The following is a 20868-nucleotide window of genomic DNA, read 5'->3' as shown; positions in this document are numbered from 1 at the left end:
ACCAACTGGCACTAGACTAACTGGTGTTGGACCAATTGGCAATAGACCAACTGGTGTTGGACCAACTGAACATTAGACGAACTGATATTAGACCAAGTGCAATTAGACCTAGTGGCAAAAAAAAAATACATTAGACCAACGGGCAATTAGACAAAGTGACGATTAGCCCTATTGGTCATGAGACCAACAGGTTATTAGACCATGTGGCAAGTAGACCAAGTGAGAAGTAGACCAAATGGGTTTAGCCCGAATGGTGTTAGCCCAACTGGTGATTAGACCAAGTGGGAATAGACCAAGAGTGGCGATAAACCTTTCCTATACGGGATCCCAGCGGCCTGTGTATTAAATCTATGGAGGTTTCAGAATTTGGCATGGAACGTATTATCATCTATAGTAGGCCAGCCAAAACGATTTTTTTTTACTTTGGACGGCAAAATTTGTTAATGCTAAGTTTTCCAGCTGAAAGTCTTGCAAAAATACTCAAGTTTAGCGTACGGCCGGATGTCAAGCGCGTTTTTGCCGAAAAATGCCTTTTTTAGCCCAAAATTTGAAAGAATGTCAGAAATCACGATTTTTATATTTTTACCGAAATAAGTAATGGTTGATAAGTACCTTTCAAACTAGAAATGTGTTATCTTCCAATTCAAGTTTAGAACCTGACTAATATGCATTTGAATGTAGAATTTTTACACGCACATATATGGCGCAATGAAACATAAAAACTTGATTTACTCAAAATTGTACTTTGTAAAATCTACTAATATTTCAGAGTTTTTTAAAACTACCTAAATCAATCTATTCAAAAGTTTTTATTTTTCCGAAATATAATATATATTCTGATATCTTATGCAGCAAAGAAATTACAAGATAAGGCGAAAGAAAACTCGTTTTATGTTATCCTAAATGGGACGATGTATTTTTACCGGACGCGCATTTTGAATGAAAAATCGAATGTATAGCGTAAGCCCATATATATTGTACATGGTATAGTGCGTGTAGGTATTTATCTCACATAATTGGCGAAGTCAATGGACAGGTTGGATAGCTGACTGCAAAACCCTTTGTGGCACCTTGATATGACTGAAGTGTGCTTCTCCCCCCCCCCCCCCAAAAAAAAATAAATAAATAAAAAATAAAATCAGTAGTGTTGTTACCATGGCAACTGATCATCATTAGGTCACTCCCTGAAAATTTCAAATATTCATAATTGTAAAACATACGAAAGTGTTGAGACATTTTGTGTGTGTGTGAAAAATGTATCAATCTAACTAATCTATGTTTAACAATGAAACGATGAAACAGTGAGTTATATATAAATTGTTTACTATGTTCGGAAATGGTTGTCATGGAAACCGTGATAACAAATCACGATACCAAATCTCCCATCCTGCGTACTCACCCCTTCCCCGAGAATGCTTTGTAATTCATAATGCTATATAGTTTTCATTCTCAGGCCCTGAAACGGAGCCCTGCAAGGGATAGGCACGAAATCACTTTTACTTTTGTAATGTTCTAAGGCGAGGTGTTTGCATTTTATTTTGATTTATTCTCCCGCAGAAGACTTATACTAAATGTTTCTTTTATGATGGTTGATTGTTTACATGAACGTTGTTTGGAACGCACACTTAGTCGGCGACATAAAAATGTTATTATGTATCCCGGATTTGTGTGAAAAAGTAAGGCAAATATCACCCTCAAAAGAGAAAACAAGAAGTAAAAAGGAAGTAGAAGTGAAATGCGTACAATGCAATAACAGCCTCATTTCCCCTTCCCATCCTTAAGTCGGTTATATCATCGAGTCTATATTGCAGATTATGTTAATCCTTGGCCAAGTTCTATGTCCTTGGAGCAGACATGTAACAACTTGTTTGTTTGCAATTCGATTTTTTTTCTATATTATCACAAAATTTGTGAAAAAAAAATCATTTCAGTTATCACCAACACTCTAAATTCCCAGTCAACCAACAAAACGTACTACACAATGTGCACACGCCCGCAACCACCGTCTCAAACAGCGTTCACGAATGAAATACAGTAAACAGTAAACGAGGCAATTTCTCTTTTTTAAAGCAATGATTTGCCATTAGCGTACATTTACTAGAATAGCAGCACTTGACATCTATGTTGCTGGTTACCAAAATGCTGATTAGAATACCATACACAGTAAGAACATGCTTGAATCCTGCAAAATATATATAATTATTTCTCTTAAACAGTATTTCGTTTTGAAAGGTAAAGAACCTCAGTCTCCATTTGTGGACATCTAAAACAAACCAAAAATCCATCTGAAAGCAATCTTCTTAAATGATCAAAAGCATTAGAAAAGAATGAGTCCTCAGTGAAAATGTCTTTCATGAACAAATCTCTGTGACATACATCCAAAGAGTTGAAAAACAATACAAATTGCGCTGACTACATTAACTGCATTGATAGCCTCAATTTTTTTTAATGTGACATATACTATAATGTGTCTAGCATCACAAACGTTACACCAGTTAGAAAAACAAAATGTTCTCTTCAAGCAATATTTCAATATCTCTATCTTTTTAACAATTTGTGGTTACATATCCTAGCTAATTATGACTGTACGCTGCTGCATTGAACTTTCGTCAATGTACAACTAAATTAGAATGGTGACTGCCAAATTTTTAAAAATCTACTTTTAGTCTGATATTATTTTTGTGTTCTGCAGACCAGTGTGATAAGATATCTGTACTGAATACTCGTCTCTCAGTGAAGAAAAAAAAAATCACCTCTCCAAAATGCATGGGTAATGTTTCCCTCTAATACTTTCCCTTATTCCAAGTACCAGAATACATTGCTGGGGCCCTGAATAGCTAACATATATTACAGTATTATCAACATGACAATTATGGCATATGTGAAAGAAACCTGGCAAAACATACATCTTGACCAGTACATTTTCTTTTCACTACTTCTTGTACTTGGCGTTTGGATTGAAACATTTTACTTATGTTTGTTCCTTTAAGCTACATACTATTCTTTTATATCTTAACCTAGAAAAGAAAAAACATGCTCTATGCTATTTCCCTTCAGATTCACCAACTGTTACTTTGTGAAATTTTCTCTTTTTAAGCACTTCAACGTGCAGTTTTCTTTTTCTAACATGTCACATATTTTCCTCCATCTGATGAAGAAAGGCAAAGTTCACTTCCTTTTGTTGCCCCCCCCCCCCCAAAACAAAAACAAAAGACATTCCAATCTGACAGGATTAAAATGTTGGCGTTTGGGCTTCAAAGGAAATAACAGGATAAATTTCCATGAACTACTAGTATGCGGCTTGTAACTCTGAGTCTCGAAGGCATGGTATAGTTTTGGTTGAGATGGAGATTCAGAATTTAACTTTTTGCAAGCAAATAAAAACAACTTATGAAATATGAGAGCATCAAATTCTTAGAGTAATTTGAAGTTTGTTTGATTAAAGTTCTTGGTTTTGAAACGGCCGAGAAATTTTTTTAAAAAGTGACACAGAATGATAATAATTAGAAGTGGGTGCCACCTTTATTAGGACCTCTTTGTTTTGGTACATCTCAGCCTTTTCAAAACCAATTTTTAACAAATAAATTTGGAATTCCTCTTGGTATTGTTTACTCTTTAATATTTCATAACAGGGTTCTCATTATTTTACAAAATCTCCATCTCAGCCCCCATCTCAACCAAAAGTAAACCATCCCTCATCCCTTTAATGCTGCCATCAAAATTGGAAGTACACTGTAGATCTATATCAAATCATATTGTAAATGCTCTTTGCCAAGTAGTGTTGTGCACATTTTGATATCATCACTAAGGAAAAAAAAAAGAAAAAAAAGATTAGAAAAGAAGCATTTAATCTGGATTAGTAGAAATTTCTAATATATACACATGTCTTTTATATATTCAACTTCTATAATAGTCCTGAAAGCACATTGTGATTATATTTGAGAAGTTTAGATGGATGCATTCCACATGTAAGTTCAGGTTCTGAATGACATCCTTCATACGGAATCTGGATGCGGACCGGATAGCCTGGCAGGGTTGTTTCTGGAGAGAGACAGAGAGAGAGAGAGAGAGAGAGAAGGAATGGTTTATCTGTCTTTACTTGATGAGGAAAGTGACATGGGCATTTTAATCTTTGGTGAAGACACAGTGACATATACGCTAATAAAGACATACGGTTACTTGATTTCCTCTATATGTAGTGTTTCCTTGAAACTGTAAAGTATATTATTTTATACAGTAGATCCTAATTGTAGCAATTTAACCATGAGTACACGATGAAATATAAAATGTAGGAAACTTTCATGATCCAAATATCCAATTCTTTCCATTAAGCTTTTTATTCCATTCAGAAGAATTTCAAGGTAGTGCTTGCCTGATACTGCAACTGGATACATTCAACACTTTCGTGCATATAATGTCCCCGTGACCTTTCATATTAATACCCTCATAACTAATCAAAGTCAAATTGCTTAGAGGTTATGGTAACTTTGCCATCCGAAGGTAAATGTAATGTCATGGTAGCAATGCTCTACAGTCAATAAAAATCAGGGTTTCCCTGTAATTTACAATCAGCAGCAAAATCACAACAATAACTAAAATGCTACTTGTACAAGGCTCAGCAGGTAATCATCTCTTCTGTATAAAACCAAAGTTGAAGATGATCTGCTGAGTAAATGTTAAGTTATTGCAAGACGAGAATAGGACAGATGTGCGTGTGAATGGATGACTGCAACAACATAAAAACTCCTGCAACCATCTTTGACAGAGGCTAAAAAAAAAAATAAATAATCAGCTTTAATTCATGTAAATCTTCGTTGTTGGAGTGATTGACTACATGCATATGCAGTACTGCATTCATTTAGCAAAACATGCGTTAATTTTCTGCCCAATGAACGATCGACAGTCAAAAATTTGGTCAAGATGTCAAAGGCTTGACAAAATATTCCAACATATTTGGGGTTTACATTTTACATGTATTATTGCTTACCTCCCATATTTCCTTCGAAATAGAGTACAGGATGCACAGATTAGAAGTTGGTAGTCAGGACATCTGTCTCTTTCTTTTTTCTCTCTCTTGTCCGTAGTTGGCTGTGGTTTGCAGGGTCCATTTTGTTCACTTTGTGCTAATTCTGGTCGAAAATACAATTAACAAAAACTTAAATAAGTTATCATTTTTATGAGTGAAACAGGATAATCATACTGCAACAAAAAACAAACACATTCATCATGTATTAGAATTAATCATCACGATCTCATGAATCCCTCAGTATGAGATTTTGGATCTTCAGGTCACTGTCAACATTAATTTGTCTTACATGTAATACATTAATCATGTCATTGTTATTATCATCTTTGATGCTCTAAAGCCATATCTTACTGAAAATGATTTATGTAGGATGGAAGTCATCTTGACACCTGTAATTCCTGTACACAAATATTTGATGTATCATGCTCTCATTTGTATGTGGATTAGGATATGATTTCCTTGCATAAATCGGTTTGTATTCATGAGATGATATTCCTAATTTCAAATCGTTGACACTTACTTGTGAGCTGGAAAGGGCATTCACATCGCAGTCAAGACATCTTTCTATCTCCCCCTCACTCTAGTGGATGTGATCTCAAACTCAGCATGTCCATTTGTTGCTGACACCTTGATAAAAATAAAGAACAATACATCACAGCATATCACCCTTACGTCATACTTAACGCAACATAATAACAATGGAAAGTTAATTGATTTGTGACTACAGACGTATTTTCATCTGTGCACACATTAAACACTTGTGCCAATTGACATGGTTGAGAAATATTTCATTACATATAATATCTTACTTGATTACATTTATGTTTGATTTTTATATGATCTCATCTTCAGTAGATAGAATACCGTTCTTTCATATGATCCTCTACAATACAAAATGCAATGAATTTACAAGAAAACAAGAATACACATTTGATCATAGATTTGCTCCCCTTCTTATATAAATGGAGATACACGTGTATAAGATTATTCTTCTCTTTTTGTTTGCAAAGTATTTGTACACTGCATTGTAACGCAACTGTCAAAGTGAAAACATGCTTGTTACAATTTATTCAAATGGAATAGGAATATTTGATACTCAATGTATTTAGATTTGGCATTATTTTCAACTGGGCACTGAAGTGATACATTTGATAATCAAACACTTAGTAAGTTGGTATTTAAAAGATATTTCAAATTACACCGCTATTTAAGACATTTACCGTTTCTTACCTTCTGGTTGTTCTGCACTTTGTTGCAGGTAGAAAGAGCTCAGTCTTTACAATTAGATTTTGGCAAGTCAGGATAGGCCTATGTCTCTCTCTTTGGTGAAGTTTGAAGACAAGACTCAGTCTGTCCACTTGTTGGTACATCTAGCTGAAAACAGAAATCAACATGACTCAAACAATTTTTTTCATCTTTAAAGCAGAGCATTATAAGCTAACAGTGAACAAAAAATAAAATCAATTTGAAATTTGATTGTTTTGAAAAGGCATCTTGATACTGACATAATTTTCTTTGTTCCCCATGCAAATCAATTATAACTAAAAATATATCTCTTTTATTAAGATGATATATATTTTTAGCTTTTTAAAAAGTTAAAAAAGAAGAAGGAAGATATTTAGGTTTCAGTGAGTCGGTATAAATGATCCATTAAAAATGTAATATTTACATTTTTTTTTTTCAAATGAACCTTTATTCTTTGAGACATTAACATAAGAACTTGGTGCTTATGAGTAAAGACATTTCTAAATAGTTCCTCTTTGACTAGATCTATTTGTAAACTAGAAGAGTACATGTAAATGATTCACAGATTAGAAGAGGTTGGCAGTCAGGACTGAACACTTTCTCTCTCTCTCTCTCTCTCTTTCGGGCATATTCGAATGGCAAGATCACTTGGTTGTAGACTCGCTTTTATATAAAACACCTAGGCCTAGTAAAATCCTAGACTCTTTTTCTGAACCCACAGGTCTACAAATACCAGAAAGAGTGGAATCAACCTTAATAGACCTCTGCTCTAGAGACTAATATTAGTCTAGCTAATTCACGTTAGAGCTACTGTAATGTTCGGATCTTCTAATGTTGGATCTAACATGAACTTTTTGATCAAAGTTAGCCTACATATATAGTATAATTATTATGCATAGATTTTAGAACCTCTAGATGTCTAAACTTTGGTCTAGCTAGGCCTAGTAAGCTGGGTCTTTACAACAAAACTGCCTAGATATGAGTAGTAGGTTACTAGAAACCTCTAACGTTAGGTAGAATCAGTGCAGTGGCCCAGATCTTGACTAAGGTTAGACCTAGATCCTAATTCCAGACGCCAGCTATATGCTTCAGACCCCGGCCCTAGATTTTATATTGTAGGTCTAGTATATTATTAGACTCTAAACGTTGGTAGATCTACATCTACACCTTCTGTATAGACTACAGCCCCTTGCCCTGGACCTGGCTCTAGCCCTACAAATAGTAACCAGCGCAATAACGTTAGTAGTAGTGGGCCTGTACTGTCCACGTTTTACAACTCCTGCTAATGTGCTAACGTTAGGTGTTAAGTTCATTGTGATTATACTATCATAGGGCCTAGCCCGATTGAATTGTTTTGGCATAATAACAGGCGTAGCCGTACATTCTAACACTAACACTAACGTTAGAGTGACACTACCCCCTACTACTATAGCTAGAATGTCTACCACTAACGTTAGTACAGTTGTATTAACAGTTAGAGAGAATGTAACCGTTAGATAGATTAGACCTAACAGTAGACGAGGATTCAGTCCAACTGCATGTGATGAGACCATAGATTACAAACCTAGATCGAACGAGCAAGACACCTAAATCTAGACGTAGACCTAATGTTTGTTAGGCCTCTTTTCGCACCGTGTCAAGACGTGCTTTACGGAATAATCGGTGTTCCACTAACAAGCACCGCCGGCACGGTCGGGTGGCGGCCCGGGGGTTGGTAGGCATGCCCGCGCCCACAGGATCGGTGCGAAATACAGTAATTAAAGACATCGGCCTAACGTAGTACTAGCGCTTGAACCTTGATATTAACCAAGTCTCAGATCAAAGTTGTATATCTAACTGTTAGATCAAAACAGATTTTTAAGTTCCGTTATGCAGTGCAATAAAGAACTATGTATTTATTTACTAAGTTACTTACATTCGAAGGAAATAGTCCCTTTTCCAGTCACCACGTTTCCAACTCAACGACCGAAACATGCAGCTCTCGCGCGAGAGATTTTACCTGTAGCTAGCTGGTAGGGGTGGACGTACGCACACGTATTAAGTATTCGCGCGCACACAAGCTGCGCGGGGCTACTGGAAAATGCTCGAAAATGCATTTTCTGAGTTCCTGCAAGCAAAGGCGCCGGAAGTGGGGGGGGGGGGGGGGGGAGGGCGGCCGCCCCCCCCCCCCCAATCCTAAAAGGGGGGGGGGGGCAAAACGCATTTTTGCCCCCCCCCCAAAAAAAAAAGCCCCCCCCCCAAAAAAAAATAAATAAATAAATGAATAAACAAAGAAAATAAAACAAAATATGTATATATATGAATAAAAGGGGAAAAAATATGGCTACAAGCGGCAGCTTTTGGACTGTAAAATGTCAAAATTTTCGAGCTCGCTCGCCTCGCTCGCTCGCCATCCAGCAGTTGAGCCCGGTAAGCCTCCCCCTTAATTTCTAAAGCGAAAAACACAGCTACGACGGCAGTTGTTGGACTCTAGAATGTCAAAATTTTCAAGCTCGCTCGCTTCGCTCGCTCGCATTGAATCGTTATGCCATTCTCCTAATGTTGCTGACAGTAATTGCCAGTAGTTGCGCCCGATGCCCCCACCCCTTAATTTCCAAAGCGAAAGATAAATATAGCTACAAACGGGAGTTTTGGGACTGTAAAATGTCAAAATTTTCAAGCTCGCTCGCTTCGCTCGCTCGCATTGAATCGTTATGCCACTCTCCTAACGTTGCTGCCAGTAATTGCCAGCAGTTGCGCCCGATGCTCCCCCTTAATTTCTAAAGCGAAAGATATAGCTACAAACCCCAGTTATGGGACTGTAGAATGTCAAAATTTTCAAGCTTGCTCGCATTGAATCGTTATGCCATTCTCCTAATGTTGCTGCCAATAATTGCCAGCAGTTGCGCCCGATGCGCCCCCATTTATTTCCAAAGCGAAATATACGATTAAAACTCCAGTTTTGGAACTGTAGAATATAAAAATTTTCAAGCTCGCTCGCTTCGCTCGCTCGCATTTTATTGTTATGCCATTCACCTTATGTTGCTGACAGTATTATAATTTGTCGATCGTTTCACACCGTCATTCCATAATCCATGTAAGGAAAACTTACAATGTTCCCCAATGACTGCGTTGTTGAATGTATCACATTCCGTAATGTATTGTAGTCCCATTATTGCTCACGCACACACGCACAAGCATACAGACCGTCAAAATTACTTAATGGTTCCCCCCATGTTTCGACCCACCGTACGCCACTTTACATATATATATATATATATATATATATATATATAATAGATGTGTGTGCGTGTGTGTGTGTGTGTGTGTGTGTATGTGTATATTGTGTAACATATGCATGGTCTAATCTTGAGCCCCCTCCAATGTTTGCCCCCCAATCCAAAACTGCTTCCGGCGCGCCTGCCTGCAAGTTCAGAGTTTTGATTAAAAGTAAATATTTCTTCAAGAAAACTAGAAATAATATTGACATATTCAATTAAAGAAGCACTTGTAGTTTTATAAAACATTAAATTACTTTTGGAAGATATCTAATTAGCTTGGAAAAGCAAACTTTGCAGAACGTTAATTAATCTGTGAATATTATTTCGAGAAAACAACACCCAAACATTTGAGAGCCCCATATAATATGGCTGTACAAAATGACTTTTTAAATTGCTAAAGAAACACATTTAAATTGCAATTTCATTAAAAGGGACAATTGAAACTCATGATCTTTCAAATATCAATTGAATGCAAGCAAAAAATAAAAATCGTGATTTTTGACATGCTTCTGAATTTTGTGCTAAAAATGACATTTTTCGGCAAAAACGCGCGTGACATCCGGCCGTACGCTATTCCTTAGTATTTTTGCAAAACTTTCAGTATGAGAACGGAGCATTAGCAAACAAGGAAAAGTAGAAATCACGCGGTGCGTAATATATGTCCCCGCCGGAAGTAGCATTTTGTAGCAAAATGTGCAATATAGGTACAAAATCAAGGTCAAAGGTCAAAGAAGTCAAAGGTCAAAATTCTGTGTAAAAGTTTTGAAGCCCTCACCTTCCATAGTGCCATCACATAAAGCAAACGGAATCGAAATCGGGTTAGAAATGGCGAAGGAGTAGCATTTTGTAGCCAATGTACAATACAGGTCAAAAATCAAGGTCAAAGGTCAAAGAAGGCAAAGGTCAAAATTCTGTGTAAAGTTTTGAAGCCCTCACCTAGTGCCATCACATAAAGCAAACGGAATCGAAATTGGGTTAGAAATGGCGAAGGAGTACCATTTTGTAGCCAATGTACAATACAGGTCAAAAATCAAGGTCAAAGGTCAAAGAAGGCAAAGGTCAAAATTCTGTGTAGAAGTTTTGAAGCTCTCACCTAGTGCCATCACATAAAGCAAACGGAATCGAAATCGGGTTAGAAATGGCGAAGGAGTAGCATTTTGTAGCAAAATGTACAATACAGGTCAAAAACCAAGGTCAAAGGTCAAAGAAGGCAAAGGTCAAAATTCTGTGTAGAAGTTTTGAAGCCCTCACCTAGTGCCATCACATAAAGTAAACGGAATCGAAATCGGGTTAGAAATGGCGAAGGAGTAGCATTTTGTAGCAAAATGTACAATATAGGTCAAAAATCAAGGTCAAAGGTCAAAGAAGGCAAAGGTCAAAATTCTGTGTAGAAGTTTTGAAGCCCTCACCTAGTGCCATCACATAAAGCAAACGGAATCGAAATCGGGTTAGAAATGGCGAAGGAGTAGCATTTTGTAGCAAAATGTACAATTAGGTCAAAGGTCAAGGTCAAAGGTCACGACTGAAATTCTGTGTAGAAGTTTCAAAGCTCCCATGTAATGCTATCATATAAAGCAAACAGAATCAAAATTGGCTCATAAATGACAGAGAAGTAGCAAATTGAAGATTTTGATCACACACGGACGCACACACGGACGGACACACGGACACACACACGTACGGAGCCCGTTTCATAGTCCCCTGCTCGAACTCGTTCGGCGGGGACAAAAATGCCGTCGAATCCTTACCTAGAGCCTTTTTTGAGGTTTGGCTGGTCTACTACTACGATAATAAAGATATTCAGGTGTGCAGATATCGCTTGCACATCGCCTGTCCTCTCCCCTCCCCTTTACACCCCTTCCTATCTCTCTTGCATCAGCCTTTCTTCACGTCATGTAACTTGTCTTCGTCTGGTTTGCATTTGTTACTCACGAGCTTGTATTTTGTTGCTCGCGGGAATACAAACTTGAATTTCATGCGGTATTAATCACCAAATCAGGTCCTCCGATCCGAAATGCAAACAGTTCTCATGTTTATTGTATGATTCAACCTTTTCTTCCAATCTATAAAATTATGTCTACAACCCGCCTTTAGCTCTCTCCCACCTTGGACAATGAATGTTTTCGTTGGTGTGAAATTGTAGGGTTGGTTTAATGAACAGTGCCATCTATAGGTCTACACTATAGACCAATTCGGTTTGGGTATACTGTTTTTTTCTGGTGATTTCTTAAGGCTGCGTTCACATAGAAGTATACTATTCGGGTATTCGGGCTCGTTTTTCGAGGGCACGCGAATAGCTTGAATCGAACGATAGGATTTCCTCACACCGGTTCACATAGGAGGGCACTATTCGAAAGTACCGAATAGCTGCGAAAAGTATAGCAAAGTGGGAATCGAGCTTGTTCGATTTTCTTGCAGCGTATACCGTCTCTCGTTTATGAAATAATGACACTTTTGGTCTGGATTTGCCCTTTAGCAAAAATAAGCATGTAGACTGACATTCTGAAGCAGTTTAGATTTGCTGGGATGTAGGAGGAAGAAATCCTCACTGCATGGGATGATGAGTTGACGGTGCGGGTGATGGTGTACTCGGTGCCCGAATAGCGAATAGCGAATAGCGAATAGCGAATAGCGAATAGCGAATACACTGTACTTCTATGTGAACGCAGCCTCATGGGAGGCTTCAAGTACAAACATATGCCTAAAAAAATAATAATTTATGCACTGCCACAGCAACGCACCTGGCTCATTGCATAAAGCACTGAAAGTGCTATTGTTCTTCTTTGGAAGCTCCCCAGCTATGGCGGCTACAAGTTACAGTGCTTTGAAGTCACCACCATTGCTGAGTTAATGGCACTGGTTACAAATTAATAGAGTCCCTAAATAGAAAGAGTTGCGACATGGGAGGTCCGAAATTGAACACATTTTGGACACAAAATGGAGATTCAAATTCTTTCTTTTCAAAAGAAACAGATTCTCACCGCGCGTGAATAGAAAAGTTACGTAATAGTGGAATTTCTGGAAACATGGCGGCGTTCAAATCTATGGTTGTCGCAACTCTCTCAATATAGGAACTCTAGTTACAAAAAATGTGCAGCGCCACCATGAGGTCGTTCATGTCACCCAACGCTTTAATACTAGTACGCGCCTGCTCTTCTCGCGTGATTCGGGCCCGTAGCAAGTAAAATTGATGCTATTGGAAACAACAACAACAACAACAGCAGCAACAACAACAACAACGACAACAACAACAAAATAGAGTTGAACGAACAGAATGACAGGAGTTTTCTCCCCCTCCGAACCCCACCCCCCCCAAAAAACAACAACAAACAAACAAACAAACAAAAAACCCAAAGCGGACCTGATAAAAGTTGTGCCCCGACCACTTGTTTTTGATATCTCAGCCATTTCAAAGACTGATTTTCATCACATAAGCCTAGACTCTGATTTCTCTTTAGAATTGTATGCTCTTTCACATTTCATGAGTGGTTTTTTCATTATAATTATCATAAAAGCAACCAAAATCTGGAGCCTCATCTCACCCAAAATTATACCATCCCTTTAAAGGGACTGTACAGTTCTGGTTGAGGTGAGGATTTAGCTTTTAACGTTTTGCGAGATATTCAGAAATCAGTCTATGAGAGGTCAAAGAGCATGCAATTGTAAGGGGATTCAAAAGTTATTTGATGAAAGTCGATTTTGAAATGGCTGAGATGTCAAAAACAAGGTGAAACAAAGAGATCCTAATAAAAAGTGTGGCCTGTCGCTTTTATTATCATCATCACTTTTTTTTTGGATATTTCAGCCATCTGAAAATCAATTTTCATCAAATAAACGTTGATGCTTCTTAAAATTACATGCTCTTTCATATTTCATAATCTGGTTTCTCATTATCTCACTTAGGAATGTTATATTTGCTTTGTTGGGTAGCGGAGCGGTTCTTTATATCTAATTAAGGGCGAACTTGCCCGGACGAGATTTTTTTTTTTTCAGTGAAAAGAATAAAAAAGGAAATCAACGGGTACGTTGACCCTGAGAGCAGTTCAAGTTGAAAGAGGTGAAATAAAAGGATTGGTAAATCATAGTGAAAAGTTGATATTCCAAATCACATCACAATCAACGGCGTAGCCAGGATTTCATCTTAGGGGGGGCGGTTAGTCTGCGAGGGAGCGAAGCGACCGAGCCCGAGCGAGCGGAGCGAGCGAGGGGGGTGTCCCCCCTCCCACGGTGAGAACTTTTTGCATTTTGATGTTGGAAATGGTGCAATTTGATGCATGCTTTTGCGCGTTTTATCGACGTGAAACAGTCCCACTTGTTTAAGGTAGCAGTTTATTTTGATGTAGATTATTATTGAACAATTTGCCTATAAAATAATATAATTCAAATACACTTCTTGTATTAATTCTTTTCACTGAATATCATGAACGCGACTGAACCCGAGCAAGCGGAGCGAGCGAGGGGGGAGGGGAGGGTGTGGGAGGGGGTGTCCCCCTCCCACGATGAGAACTTTTTGCATTTTGATGTTGCAAATGATGCAGTTTGATGCATGTTTTTGCGCGTTTTATCGACGTGAAACAGTAACATTAGTGTAAGGTAGCAGTTTTTTTTGATGTAGATTATTATTGAACAATTTGCCTATACAATGGTATCATTAAAATAATCTTCTTGTATTAATTTTTTTCACTGAATATCATGAACGCGACTGAACCCGAGCGAGCGGAGCGAGCGAAGGAGGAGGGGGAGGGTGTGGGAGGGGGTGTACCCCCTCCCACGGTGAGAACTTTTTGCATTTTGATGTTGCAAATGGTGCAACTTGATGCATGTTTTTGCGTGTTTTAACGAGTTGAAACAGTCCCACTTGTTTAAGGTTGCAGTATATTTTGATGTAGATTATCATTGAACAATTTGCCTATAAAATAATATAATTCAAATACACTTCTTGTATTAATTCTTTTCACTGAATATCATGAACGCGACTGAACCCGAGCAAGCGGAGCGAGCGAAGGGAGAGGGGAGGGTGTGGGAGGGGTGTGGGAGGGGTGTGGGAGGGGGTGTCCCCCCTCCCACGGTGAGAACTTTTAGCATTTTGATGTTGCAAATGATGCAATTTGATGCATGTTTTTGCGCGTTTTATCGACGTGAAACAGTAACATTAGTGTAAGGCAGCAGTATATTTTGATGTAGATTATCATTGAACAATTTGCCTATCATATGGTATGATTTAAATACACTTCTTGTATTAATTCTTTTCACTGAATATCATGAACGCGACTGAACCCGAGCAAGCGGAGCGAGCGAAGGGAGAGGGGAGGGTGTGGGAGGGGGTGTCCCCCCTCCCACGGTGAGAACTTTTTGCATTTTGATGTTGCAATAATGATGCAGTTTGATGCATGTTTTTGCGCGTTTTATCGACGTGAAACAGTAACATTAGTGTAAGGTAGCAGTATATTTTGATGTAGATTATTATTGAACACATATTTGCATATAAAATGGTATCAATTTGAATAATCTTCTTGTATTAATTCTTTTCACTGAATATCATGAACGCGACTGAACCCGAGCGAGCGGAGCGAGCGAAGGGGGAGGGGGAGGGTGTGGGAGGGGGTGTCCCCCCTCCCACGGTGAGAACTTTTTGCATTTTGATGTTGCAATGGTGCAATTTGATGCATGTTTTTCGCGTTTTATCGACGTGAAACAGTAACATTAGTGTATAAGGCAGCAGTATATTTTGATGTAGATTATCATTGAACAATTTGCCTATAATATGGTATGATTTAAATACACTTCTTGTATTAATTCTTTTCACTGAAAATCATGAACGCGACTGAACCCGAGCAAGCGGAGCGAGCGAAGGGAGAGGGGAGGGTGTGGGAGGGGGTGTCCCCCCTCCCACGGTGAGAACTTTTTGCATTTTGATGTTGCAAATGATGCAGTTTGATGCATGTTTTTGCGCGTTTTATCGACGTGAAACAGTAACATTAGTGTAAGGTAGCAGTTTATTTTGATGTAGATTATCATTGAACAATTTGCCTATAAAATGGTATCATTAAAATAATCTTCTTGTATTAATTCTTTTCACTGAATATCATGAACGCGACTGAACCCGAGCGAGCGGAGCGAGCGAAGGAGGAGGGGGAGGGTGTGGGAGGGGTGTACCCCCTCCACGGTGAGAACTTTTTGCATTTTGATGTTGCAAATGGTGCAACTTGATGCATGCTTTTGCGTGTTTTAACGAGTTGAAACAGTCCCACTTGTTTAAGGTTGCAGTATATTTTGATGTAGATTATCATTGAACAATTTGCCTATATTTAAATACACTTCTTGTATTAATTCTTACACTGAATATCATGAACGCTGTCTGTTCAGCAATCAAACAGAAAAAGCATGCACACGAGGTTGTAGATAGGGGCATATCCCCTCCCACACGAAGGGGATTTTGCGTTTCAGACCTGAAATTCAGCGATTTGGTGCAAATTTTTGGTGCAATACTTTTTCATCGAAGTGTTAAAATCACGGAATTTAGCTCTTATTCCGAATGTGCACCATCTGTGTGTCAGTGTATAAAGTCTAGTGAGGTAGAGCTTAGGGGAAGGGGAATTCCGCCTCCCGCTCGCGGAGCTTTTGCGTTTTTAGAATTGAAATAAAGCGATCTGGGTATAGCCACAGTCTACTTCTATGCATGGCGGAAGGGGGGGGGGGGGGAGGAGGGGCGGGTGAGCAGGGAGAAGGCGTGGACGAGTGTTATCTCCACCTTTCCCTTCCGATGGAGCTTTTGCCTTTTAAAGGTTGAAATTGAGATATCTCGTATACGCATATTTGATGGAATCAACATTTGGGAAATCAAAAAAAAAAAAAAAAAACCTGATGGGGAGGGGACTGAGAGAGGAAAGGGTCGATTAAAAGGGGAAAATTCCCCTTATACATGAGGGAACCTTGAGTTTTTGGAAGGTATGTGATAAGTCTTGTGCACTCAGAATTATTCATAATTTTTTTGTAAATCTAAAAGTTTACTAAGCTAGGGAAAGAGGCACAGAGGGGGAGGGTTTGGGAGGGGGATACCCCCTCCCAAGCACGAGAGATTTTGCATATTTTGAATTGAAATTCAACGATCTGGTGCACACTTTGAGTGAAATATTCAAAAAAAATATCTTATTTGATGAAAGGTTGCAAAGGAGACCCGCTTCATGTGCATGCACGCATTTTTTTTTCCGCCTCCCAAATCCCCGGTCCAAATCTTAGGGGGGGGCGATCGCCCCCATCGCCCCCCCCCCCCCCCCCCCCCCCTGGCTACGCCAGTGATCACAATTGCGTGAAGGGAGAACCCACTCCTTCAATTTGACATTTACTTTAAAAAATAAGGTCAAGTGAATAAATGTGACAACAATGTAATCGAAATCGCAAAGAAAGAGGTGCATATAGGAAAAGGTGTATTATGCTATATATACGCACTCCGGATATAGAAAATCATTCCCCCGACGTTGAGGCTATACTGTACCTAGAACCCCAATTGTGATGACCCGAACTCTTTGATAACTGGTCCATGCAAAATGGATAGTTATTAAGGTGCTCCCCCTGCATACAATGGTGCGTAATGACCTGTAGCCTATCACAGTAATAAGATCATTTATTACAATGTAATTTAATATTTACATACATATTGTAAGCTCTGGAATGCATTCATTATTGCTCTCTTCTGTCCTTTTTTTGATGTCACGAAATCCAAACAACCCGCAGTGTATCAAAAGCTTCTTACATTGTAAACGTCATGTTTTTAAATTCTTATTTGGTCGTGGTATTTGAAATATTTATTCTCCATTTGGAAAAGCAAACCAAAGAGATGATATAGATCTATTGTATTGCCTTCTTGATTGTTGAATTAGGGGGGGGGGGGTCCATGCACTGTGCGCGTAATAACGAGCTTTGTACCAGGTTTCCACCTTCCTCGTGTCACTTTGCATCGTGTATCACACACACACACACACACACACACACACACACACACACACACACACACACACACACTGAGAGACAGCATCAAGTTGATAAAGGTGCGTACAATGTCAGTTGAGAAAGGCGCCACACACCACTTGCCCCCGGAGCCAAGTTTTTACTTTGATTCGGTTTAAAAAAATGACCAGTGCATCGAGAATAGCGAATGTTCATAATTACGGGTCTATAGAGAACAACTACCCCCTGGGCAAATTACCCCAGACCCTTCCCCTGACCCTAACCCTAGTCCTGAACCTAATCTTTACCCTAACTCCAACCTAAACCTATATAACCGAAACCCTAATCTTTACTCTAACCTTATATAGCACTAACCAGTATTCAGCCGGGGGTATGGGGGGGGGGGGGGGGGGGGGAGGGGGTAATTTTCCTGATATGAATATCACTACGCAGCAAGCTCTCTCTATCCATACTATCGGTGTCTACATGGCCGGCGCAGCCGTGGGGCCGTGGGGGCACGGGCCCCCACACTTTTTGTGCACCATACAAAGGAATACGTAAGGTGTCATCACTTTGGGCCCCCACACTTTTTTTAACCCGGAAGTACGTAAGTGGCGCTAAGATAGAAATAGATAGGGATCTTGAAGTATGGCGGCGGTAAGGTTATATTTTTCTCTGAAGACCTTTTTTTTTTTTTTGCTTGTCAGCTGAAGAAACCCGGAAGTGGACGGGTAGAGATGAGCTGAGGACCTTTTTGTTGTTGTTGTGTTGTTGTTGTTGTTTTTTTTTTTTGCTTGTCAGCTGAAGAAACCCGGAAGTGGACGGGGAGAAGAGATGAGCCTTTTTTTGTTTTGTTTTGTTGTTGTTGTTGTTTTTTTTTGCTTGTTAGCTCATGAAACCCGGAAGTGGGCCCCCACACTTTTGAAAACACTGCGCCGGCCCTGCCTATAACGCACGTGAACGCACCAACCGCATGTCTTGCTACAGATTCAGCTAGTAGTTCAGCTAGATTATACCAGTAAATGTAGGCCTACTTCCTATACGATTCTTGAATGCTATATTCTGGGCTTTCTCATGATAACATACGCCACTCTGTATCAACATCCTAGTTATTCTATTCTCTCCTTCTTTATATATACTCTGCAGAATCATCCTGGGAACATATCAAACCTACGTATTTCTCTTACACAGATGTAAATGATAATGACAATGTCGATGGTTATGACAGTAAACTGACTACGCCTTTTCTGTCTCTTGAGGGGTTGACGGCATAGTAAAAAAAATGGTCTTCATCATTCTTCTGTTTCCGTCTTTTATTTCCACGTGGAGAGAAAGAAAAAGTGGTTGACGGTATAGTAAAAAAAGAAGTATCGGGGATTTTCCCCCTTTATTTACATGAGAACAGAAAGAAAGGAAGAAAGAGGGAATAGGTGTGAGAGAAAGATAAAAGCGGGGAGGGGATGAAAGCTCAGGGTTGTGTGCAATCCCTCGGCCTCGGGAGAGACGAAGAAAGATGGAGAAGAAAAAAAAACTTTTAGTAGGAAAGACACAATGCTATTATTGTCTGTTGAAATGTGTTTAATAGAGCGGCGCTGCTTGCGTTGGTCCTAACAAGCTGGACAGATCAGGAAAAATGAACAGCGATTAACGGAGGAGAAAAGAGACATGGAAGACGCCTTACCGCTAGTATACCAGGAGTTCCATTAGGCTGCGTTCACATAGAAGTATACTATTCGGGTATTCGGGCTCGTTTTTCGAGGCACGCGAATAGCTTGAATCGAACGATAGGATTTCCTCTCACCGGTTCACATAAGAGGGCACTATCGAAAGTACCCGAATAGCTGCGAAAAGTATAGCAAAGTGGGAATCGAACTTGTTCGATTTTCTTGCAGCGTATACCGTCTCTCGTTTGTGAAATAATGACACTTTTGGTCTGGATTTGCCCTTTAGCAAAAATAAGCATGTAGACTGACATTCTGATGCAGTTTAGAAATTGTTAATAAGATTTGCTGGGATGTAGGAGGAAGAAATCCTCACTGCATGGGATGGTGAGTTGACGGTGCGGGTGATGGTGTATTCGGTGCTCGAATAGCGAATACCGAACACCGAATACCGAATACCGAATACCGAATACCGAATACCGAATACTTCTATGTGAACGCAGCCTGAATCGCCTTACTCGCACTAGTGCCTCCATCTGATGACAGTGAAAAAAACCCGCTTTCATCTGGGGAGTTTGTCACCAGCAGTGCCCATCAGACCATGGATAATCATAACGATAGGTGGAGCTGTATCGCGAAAGACACGCAACCTTGGCGGCGGAAATACACTTCGCCAACGCAGACACACACCGGTAGGCCATTCTTCGGGAAAGGTTCTTTCTCTGCAGTGTCATTTTCAAGTTAGTCGCTCCGTTGCTATACAGGAACTGGTGATGGGCAAGTAGTTGTGCGGTGCGCCACACTGTCCTCCTACACAATCCTGATACGTGCTTTGTTCCTGCTTTTCTCTTCTCGATCTTCGTCGAGTTCTTCATGGAAGGTAACTGAGCTCAATGTGGCTCGATAGAAACAGAATTAGTCAATCGAACATATATGTATATATATGTTCTAAATTTGTTGAAAATGATTTTTTTTTTCGCTTTTTGATGGTCTCTCTTTTATAGTATATACATGTATCCCCTGTGCAGGAAAATGCATTGTTTTTACACAGGACTTCGATGTAAAACAGCTTTTAGCTGATCGTTTTTATCCTGTATAAATATGTTTCAATAAATAAATAAATAAATAAATAAATAAATAAATATATATATATATATATATATATATATATATATATATATATATAATATATATATATGTAATATTGTATATGCACATGCTTGTTTATTTAAACGTGATAGGCATTCAACTGTCTCAGAACAAGCGGTATATAACTATAAGTGTTATGGTAAAAGGAAAATTGTAAGTAAAAAACCGAATGTTAGTGTGTTGGTGCAGGTAGCAGCGATGCCATATAGTATACAACAATAATATTATAACACTGGACTGGATGCAATCAACACAGTGGTGATGGTAGTTGTTTATATCAACTAATACATGTGGTGATGGTGGTGATAATGTATCAATGTAGGCCCAATCATTATGGTACAGTAGTCGTTCTTGAGGTATTGTATAGTTATAGTTGTACAATGTAGTAGAAACCTGCATCTCCAGTCGAGTGTACATAATTCGCACGTCTCCTGAGCAGGGAGGTATCATGTCTTGTAATAGACATGATTCCTAGAGCATGGAAGGACGTAATGGCGAGAGTTCCATATCATTTATTGCCTCATGAATTGGGAAACAAGAATATGGGTAGGACTTAAAAGATATAATTATTGATTATCAC

General features: G+C 39.1%; 1 protein-coding gene across 1 annotated transcript in view; it reads left to right on the top strand.

Moving 5' to 3' along the window:
• Nucleotides 1-20868, top strand: part of LOC139726171 (carbohydrate sulfotransferase 11-like) — a 39667-nt gene that overhangs the window by 6718 nt on the left and 12081 nt on the right. The window lies entirely within an intron of this gene.

This window comes from Diadema antillarum, unplaced genomic scaffold, assembly GCF_040938485.1.
Source record: "Diadema antillarum isolate AM-2024a unplaced genomic scaffold, OU_Dant_1.0 seq00000079_RagTag, whole genome shotgun sequence".
Taxonomy (NCBI): domain Eukaryota; kingdom Metazoa; phylum Echinodermata; class Echinoidea; order Diadematoida; family Diadematidae; genus Diadema; species Diadema antillarum.
This window is presented reverse-complemented; position numbering and strand designations above follow the sequence as displayed.